The sequence below is a fragment of the Schistocerca americana genome, chromosome 3, assembly GCF_021461395.2.
Source record: "Schistocerca americana isolate TAMUIC-IGC-003095 chromosome 3, iqSchAmer2.1, whole genome shotgun sequence".
Taxonomy (NCBI): Eukaryota; Metazoa; Arthropoda; class Insecta; order Orthoptera; family Acrididae; genus Schistocerca; species Schistocerca americana.
In genome coordinates this window covers 569,924,014-569,931,118 of record NC_060121.1, presented here as the reverse complement: position 1 = coordinate 569,931,118, position 7,105 = coordinate 569,924,014, and the positions used below count along the sequence as shown (strand labels likewise).

The 7,105-nt window shown below is 41.0% G+C and overlaps 1 long non-coding RNA gene across 1 annotated transcript; it reads left to right on the top strand.

Annotated features, from left to right (window-relative positions):
• The first annotated feature begins 210 nt into the window (after nt 1-210).
• Nucleotides 211-3,125, top strand: LOC124605108. Its single transcript, XR_006978599.1, has 3 exons — nt 211-452; nt 569-676; nt 3,024-3,125. It is a non-coding gene; the product is annotated as an uncharacterized LOC124605108 (long non-coding RNA).
• The last annotated feature ends 3,980 nt before the right edge of the window (nt 3,126-7,105 follow it).

Genomic DNA, 7,105 nt, shown 5'->3' with positions numbered 1-7,105 from the left:
ACTGACTCGCTCGCATTCCTGAACGCTGTAATGACCCTGCCTGTATGGCGTTAAGTGTTTTCGTTTCCTATTGGCTGAATGTGAGGCACTCGCCTATAAAAAGGGGTGTTTCTGCGCCGATGGTCATTCTTGTTTGACTGCTGACGAAATCCCTTCCTTCGGCTAGTGAGTAGACTGGCCAAAGTGACTACTTAGTGTTTCTCAGTAGCTACCCCAGCATTCATTCCCTATTGAGTAGACTGACAAGAGGGACTGTTCTGCGGTTCTCAGTAGTAACCATTCCTTTCATGCCCTACTGAGTAGATTGGCTGGAGAAAATCTCTTGTGGTTCTCAATACAAACCATCCCAGCATTACTGGAGCTTGTCAGCGTTCTATGTGTGCTATGAAGCATCGCATTGTAGCTGCTGACTTCGATATACCACCAATAAAAGGTCCAGAATGATTCTACAGGTATGTGGAGATCACTTCATATTGTTTTGGTTTTTCTATGTGTTAATATTTTTTAGCTGCAATCTGATGACTAATTTCTTCTTCTTCTTCTTCTTCTTCTTCTTCTTGTGTTGCAGATGAGAGCATACTGTCACCCCTTTCGAGCGACAGTGTTCTCGAGGATCTTGTCAGGCAGCTTGACGCTCCAGAGGATGGTGGTTGGATAAATCCAAACTCATGTGAATGTAAGCACTCGTTTCTCTCTCTCTCACTCCCTCTCCATGTGTGCGAATAATAACGCTGTTATCAAACGTTAAGCTTTTTGTTTCTGTCTTCGAATTCTTCAGTGAGGTAGCTGCCATGGGTGTGGTAGGGAAACCACACTCAAGGGTGTCGAAGGGATTGCCTAGCCCTCAGACGCTAGATCTGTCGAGAGGCTGATTTGGTGCCGAAGTTTCTGATACGTGCATTTGTAACGTGCTCAATAAAGTTGCGCGGGTGGCACCGCTGGTGTTGCAGAACAAAGGGGTCTTATAGCGACCCTTCGCCGTTTTATTCACACACATGTTAATGTTGCACTCCCACGTGATCACGCCACAGGATGGCGGCAAAGAAGAGGGTTGAAGAAGCGTAAGTACCCTTTGCTGCTTCGGATCACGTTCAAAGTTCATCGAGTGGTTTCCAACGGTCCCTAGTGATGCTACCCTGTGCCCCAGAGCAAAGATTGCGATCGTACTACATCCCAAAGGGGTCTGATCACTTTCAAAGGGGTTGCAACTCCACGTTGTCCTTAGAGTAGGGTTTAAACGCCCAAGGGGTAGCAGCAGAGTCGAAAGTTGTTAAGATCGTCGTCCTCTTGCTAATCGCACTCCAAACTGTCGTTTTAAAAAGCGAAATATGTGGGAATTGACCCCAAGGGAAGGCGTTGTGTCATTGACGCCTTTTATGCCACCCCATGAGGTCTTTTTGTATCGATTCTGAGCGCCGGTGTATCTGAAAAAGTTTTCCTCGGCCACCCAGAAGAACGCTGGATGTCACGGTTCTGACTTCCATAGCAAAGACGTCAACAAAGGAGCGAAATCTGAGTAAAGGGGGTTGTGATAACCTTCTCATCGTGTAATACGTCCACAGTGGTATCGGGCAGAATTGCAGTGAAATTTGGTGCCGATATGACATAAGTATCCCACCTTACAGGTCACTTGAACTTCTGAGCTGTGGCGTTTCTTTCGTTTGTGTCGACACCTTGTTGTTTGAAGCATCGCCGAGGTCAAGGGAAAAGTCGCAGGGCGCCACGATTTTGCATGATTACAGAGGAAGCTTGTTGATATTTTTGACCGAAATTTCAAACTTATGCTTCTCAATGAAAGCAGTTATGGGGTTTCGAAAAACTTCTTTTAAGTCTGTTTTGCAGTGTATTTTGCTGCCATTGGTAACGTTCAGTTACATATGATTACTTTCTATATTCATATTTTAGTAGTTTTTGACGGTGGCTGGTAAGATGAGGAAAAATATCGTGAACTGAAGATATTACGCTACGGGAAGCCTTTAGAGCTGATTTATCCGCCCGCCATTTTCAATTTCAAGGAGAGTACAGTCAAAATAGCTTTGAGCTTTCACGACTGATGTCTCTGGTGCTACTAGTCACTACATGTCTGACTTTCTGATACTGAAACAGAATGTCCGTCAATGTGGCGTAGCAGGATGTGGGTTCTGCTTGCGAATATTTTGCTTCGTTTCTCAGCGCGTGAGGCTGTGCGTGAGATGTACAGAGCATAGTTTCTAACCGTACTTTCACTAACGAATTACACTAAGGATATAAATATTGTGAGGGATGGCAGTACTCACCGAAACAAGTGAAACAAGTCCAATAAACATAGCTTTGGTAGCACACGCGCGATCTGAACCGCCTTTCATAGGAAGGGCTGAACGTGACATCTGTTCATAACAATGCATCCTACTGCCATTCGGCATAAAGGCGCATGTCCACTAGCAAGTAACTTACGCAAGTAACTTCTGCAAGTACTTGCTGAGATGTTAACATTAGTACGAAAACTTGCGCAAGTTGACTTCTGCAAGTCGCTTCGGCAAGTTAATTTCACGAACTTGCTGCGAGTACTTGCTGACTGCATCCACTACAGTTCGCGTTATGAGACAGGCAAGCTGTGTCGTGTGCACAAACCAGAGCAGCCGCCAGTGTTGTATCGTTATTGTTAAAGAAAAGCGTGACGAAAAACGAAAAGTTAAGAAAAAGAGAAGTGTTTGGGCAAAGAAATGGATACAGAGGCGTTCATGGTTAAGTTTCCAAGAAAAACTACTGAACGAACTGAAATCAGAGGACTTTGCTCAGATTACAAACTTTCTGAGAATGTCTTTTGCAAGTTTTGAACACCTCTTGTCAATTGTAGAATAAAATATTCGGAAACAGGATACAAATATGCGGCAATCTATATCACCAAGAGATCGTCGTTTAATTACTCTTCGATTTTTAGCCAAAGGTAAGAGAATAAAACACGTAAATGTCAAATAAATATTTGTCAATAGTCGTACATTTATATTTATTTCACTGAATTACTTGTTTTTTTTAATTTTTAGGCGATAGTTTTCACTCTTTGATGTACCTTTTCCGAGTATCCGTTTGCACAAGCCTCGAGTTGTTACGGACTGCTGTGTGGCTCGCTATGAATGTTTGAAAAGAGAATATTTGAAGGTTAGTATTTTGATATTTCATAACTCACACAAATAATTCGCTTAAGCAGAAAATTTACGAAACAGTTACCTTGTGGATGATGAACTTGGGCAGTATCAGAAATAATAATTACTTTCTCTGATGGTGTGCACATGAAACTGCTTTCACCTGTCATCCAAGAATTAGTCATAGCTTTGTCTTCCTCAGATACTTCGAGTATTGCCTTTTGTATTATCCTTCATAATTTTTTTTCGACTTGACATTTGTGTTAATAACCTTAATTCCAATGCCACATAGTCTCCAAACACCTGATGTTCACCAACAGGTTTGTACATCGCTTCTGTTGCCCTGTTTAGAATAGTGTCTGAATTTTCCTCGGTATTTTTTTTCTTTTCAAAATTCTTCTTTCCTGTGCTTTTTCCTGGACTGTATCTGTCTCACACTCATTATCTTCCCTGGCGTTTTCTGATCGCTAAAATAAACATTGTAATGTAATATTTATCTTCAAAGGGATAAATTTCAGATATAATTTGGTTTTCTATAATTTTAGATACCTTAAACAGAAGAAGAACGGTTACAAATCGCTACTGGTTTTGAGAATTGATGGGATTTTCCAAACTGAATTGGCGCTATGGATGGAAAACATATAGTCATACAGGCTCCCAAGAAAGAAGGCAGTGTGTACTTTAATTATAAAGGGAACGACAGTATTGTGCTATTGGCACTGACTGGACCTGACTACAGAGTTATATACTTCGATGTGGGCAGTAATGGTAGAATATCTGATGGAGTTTTTGATAATTGTTGACTGTCAGAATGTCTTGAGTCTAATTCTTTGAATGTACCAGTTCCTCGAAATCTACCTGGTAGAAATGTGCAGATACCTTACGTCATTGTTGCTGATGATGCATTTCCTCTAAAAAAATATATTATGAAGACCTACCCTTTGAGAGGCCAACCAGTGCAAAATCGTGTGTTTAACTATATGCTCTCTAGAGCAAGAAATGTGCTGAAAACTTTTTTGGGCTCATATGCACGCGTTTTCGAACATTACGAACGCAAATTCTTCTAAACCCAGAGAAATCGAGACAAATTGCCAAAGCGATTTGTGCTCTTCAAAACTTTTTACTCGCAAAAGAGTAACCTGGCACTTTTTATTCTCAAGATTTACAGACGCAAGGAGAATGGCGCAAAGATATATGGACAGAAACGAATATACTGCTAGAACCAATAAACAAACATAATTGGCCAAGGAAGCCAGAAATAAATTCACAAACTACTTTGTTTCACCAGAAGGGGAAGTAGCCTGGCAATACAGGCGCCTTTAAATTTTGATTGATTTCTGATGAGAGTGTAAACATAAATACATCTGTAATAAAAGTAATAAATACTTATCATATTATCTTCGGTTTCTTTTGGTGTGTAGGAACGAAACATAAATTTAATGGAATCAAAGAATTGCCATTTACTTTTATATAAGTCGTCTGACCTTTGTCCACTTTTTCTTACCTTCGATTTATTTAGTTCTTGATTATACTGCGTACGCAAATTGTGGGTTTTTCCCGTATTTCTGGCTCTGTAGTGTCGCATTCTAATGCAATAATTTCCAATGCGTCTTGTTTTTTTAACCAATTTTCAAAGTCCATGTGTTGTTGTGTCCCACAACACGGGAAAACACTCCACTCGCTGAATAAGCCATTGTGTTTTTTTCACTCATTCACACGAACTTCAAAACTGACATTTCGTGCTGTATACACTTCTGCAAGCTCCGAAAAAACTTCCCCCACCTAGCAAGTCCAGCAAGCAATTGTAACAAGCTACGGAAAACCGTTTAGACTAGCTTGCGGAAGCTACTACTCCAAGTTGACGAAACTTGCGGAAGTCAACTTGCTGCGGGTGTTTCCACATGCAAAGAACTTGCAGAAGTAGCTTCTGCAAGCGGCTTGCGGAAGTTTACTTGCTAGTGGACACGTGCCTTAAGAAACCACGCACACTTTGAGGTACAGCACCCACCAGAACAACAGACTGACTCACACCCTGTGCCGCCGCTAATGTGTGCTTTATCGGATCCATGTTTATTGGACTTGTTTTTGTTGTTTTGAGGAGTACTGCTGCCTATCGAAATATTAGACATTTGTTTCAACGCCATGGATATGACAATGCGTGTTCCTTCTTACAATGTGTTCAGATAATCTGATTACACTAAATATTTAGTTCTCTGCCTGATATTTAAGACACTATTTTACAATGCTTTAGGCATGTTACGGGGGTTAACAATAGACATCGGTAACTACTCAGTATAAGGGGCAGACAAATGAAAACGAGACAAAAGGAAAAAAACGAAATAAACTGTTTATTATTTTATAAGTAGTCTCCGTCACTGTCAGTACATTAATCGTACTGTCAGACAAGACTGTCAACGCCTTCACGGAAAAATGATTGCAGTTGCTTACGGAACGATGATTGTACCCAGCGTACACCTCTTCGTCCGAAGCAAATCGACGACCATGAATGTATTTATTCAGGGATCCAAAAATATGGAAATCACATGGGGAGAGATCCTGACTGTATGCAGGATATTTAAGGGCTTCCAAACGAAACATTTGCAGCGTGATCGAAACGACGTTGGCACATGTAGGTGGTCGTTATCCTGAACAGCGTTATGCCACCCGTCAGCATTCCTGGTTGTTTGTACTATGCTGCAGAAGTTTCGCTGGGAAGCCAGGAAGCAGCGCCAAACGTCTTTCCATGAAGCCACTGAAGGTCTTGTCTCACAGTGGGATACCTTATTAACAGTTATGATGATTAATTGTGAAATAATAAACATTTTACTCAGCTTGCTTTTCTCCATCTGTCTCATTATTATTCGACTGCACGTTGTACATTATCGTCACATGGGTGCGAAATTTAAAATTGTTTGCAGCAGCAAGTAATTGTAAGGCGATCAAAAAAGGAACAAGAGTTATGTTGTCACAGAAGCGACCAGTGACGAAGGTGAGACTTTATCTAAGCGCAGTGACGAGTCAGAAATATTTTGAGGTGAATCATCTACTCAGAGCTTAGTTCGCTTCGTCCGCGTGCGTGTGCGTGCGCATGTTGTGTGTGTGTGTGTGTGAGTGTGTGTGTGTGTGTGTGTGCGTGCGTGCATGACGGTATTCATTTGAAACTGTTGTTGGAGTCGACTCACCACTGGAATACGTGCTCTGACGTTACGCATTTAATTATTATCGCCTGCCTATTCTGTCCAGGACAAGTCTAACCACGATGAGATATCGGCACTCTGTATTTTCCGCTGAGTCATAATAAAGCTACTACTATTTATTCTTGTTGTTCTTTGTACCCCCTGACGCGTTTCTAAATCATATCTTTCCGTTATTATCGGAGATTTAACACTTTTAGATACTTGTTCTGACAACCCTGTTTGTATACTCCCACTCCTCCTGTGTCGTAACTGTTTTAAATGCGATCATGATAAAGCGAAATAGAGCCATTCCGTTAATTGTGCAACGGCTACAGTGAAGAACATTACAACCACGGCAAAGGAATATTGTGGTAAAGAAACTTGTCATAGAAACTGGACGGACCTTTCGTTTCCAATTGAGTCTACAAAGGTCGTAGAAAAGGTATGATACATACAGCATTGTAGTAGGCAGGACACAACATGGTTAAAAAATAATAACAAATTACAGCACATGATTAATACAAACACACAGGTTGCTACGAGATGTACAGAATGACGTTGCTGGGGAGAATGTTGTACTTTGGAATACTTCGCAGACTAGCCAGTCCTGTAATATAAGTTTAACATATTTTCTTATTCCACTCTGAAATTATAGCGTTCATTTATATGTTACGCAGTCTTTTTCTTAAGTTACAAAAATAACTCCGGAAATGTAAGGTTTCACCAAATGGGATAAACTGTTCCAAGGTACAGCATGGTCACGTACCTAGGAACAAACATGTTATTCAAATTTAAAAGTGTCTCGTC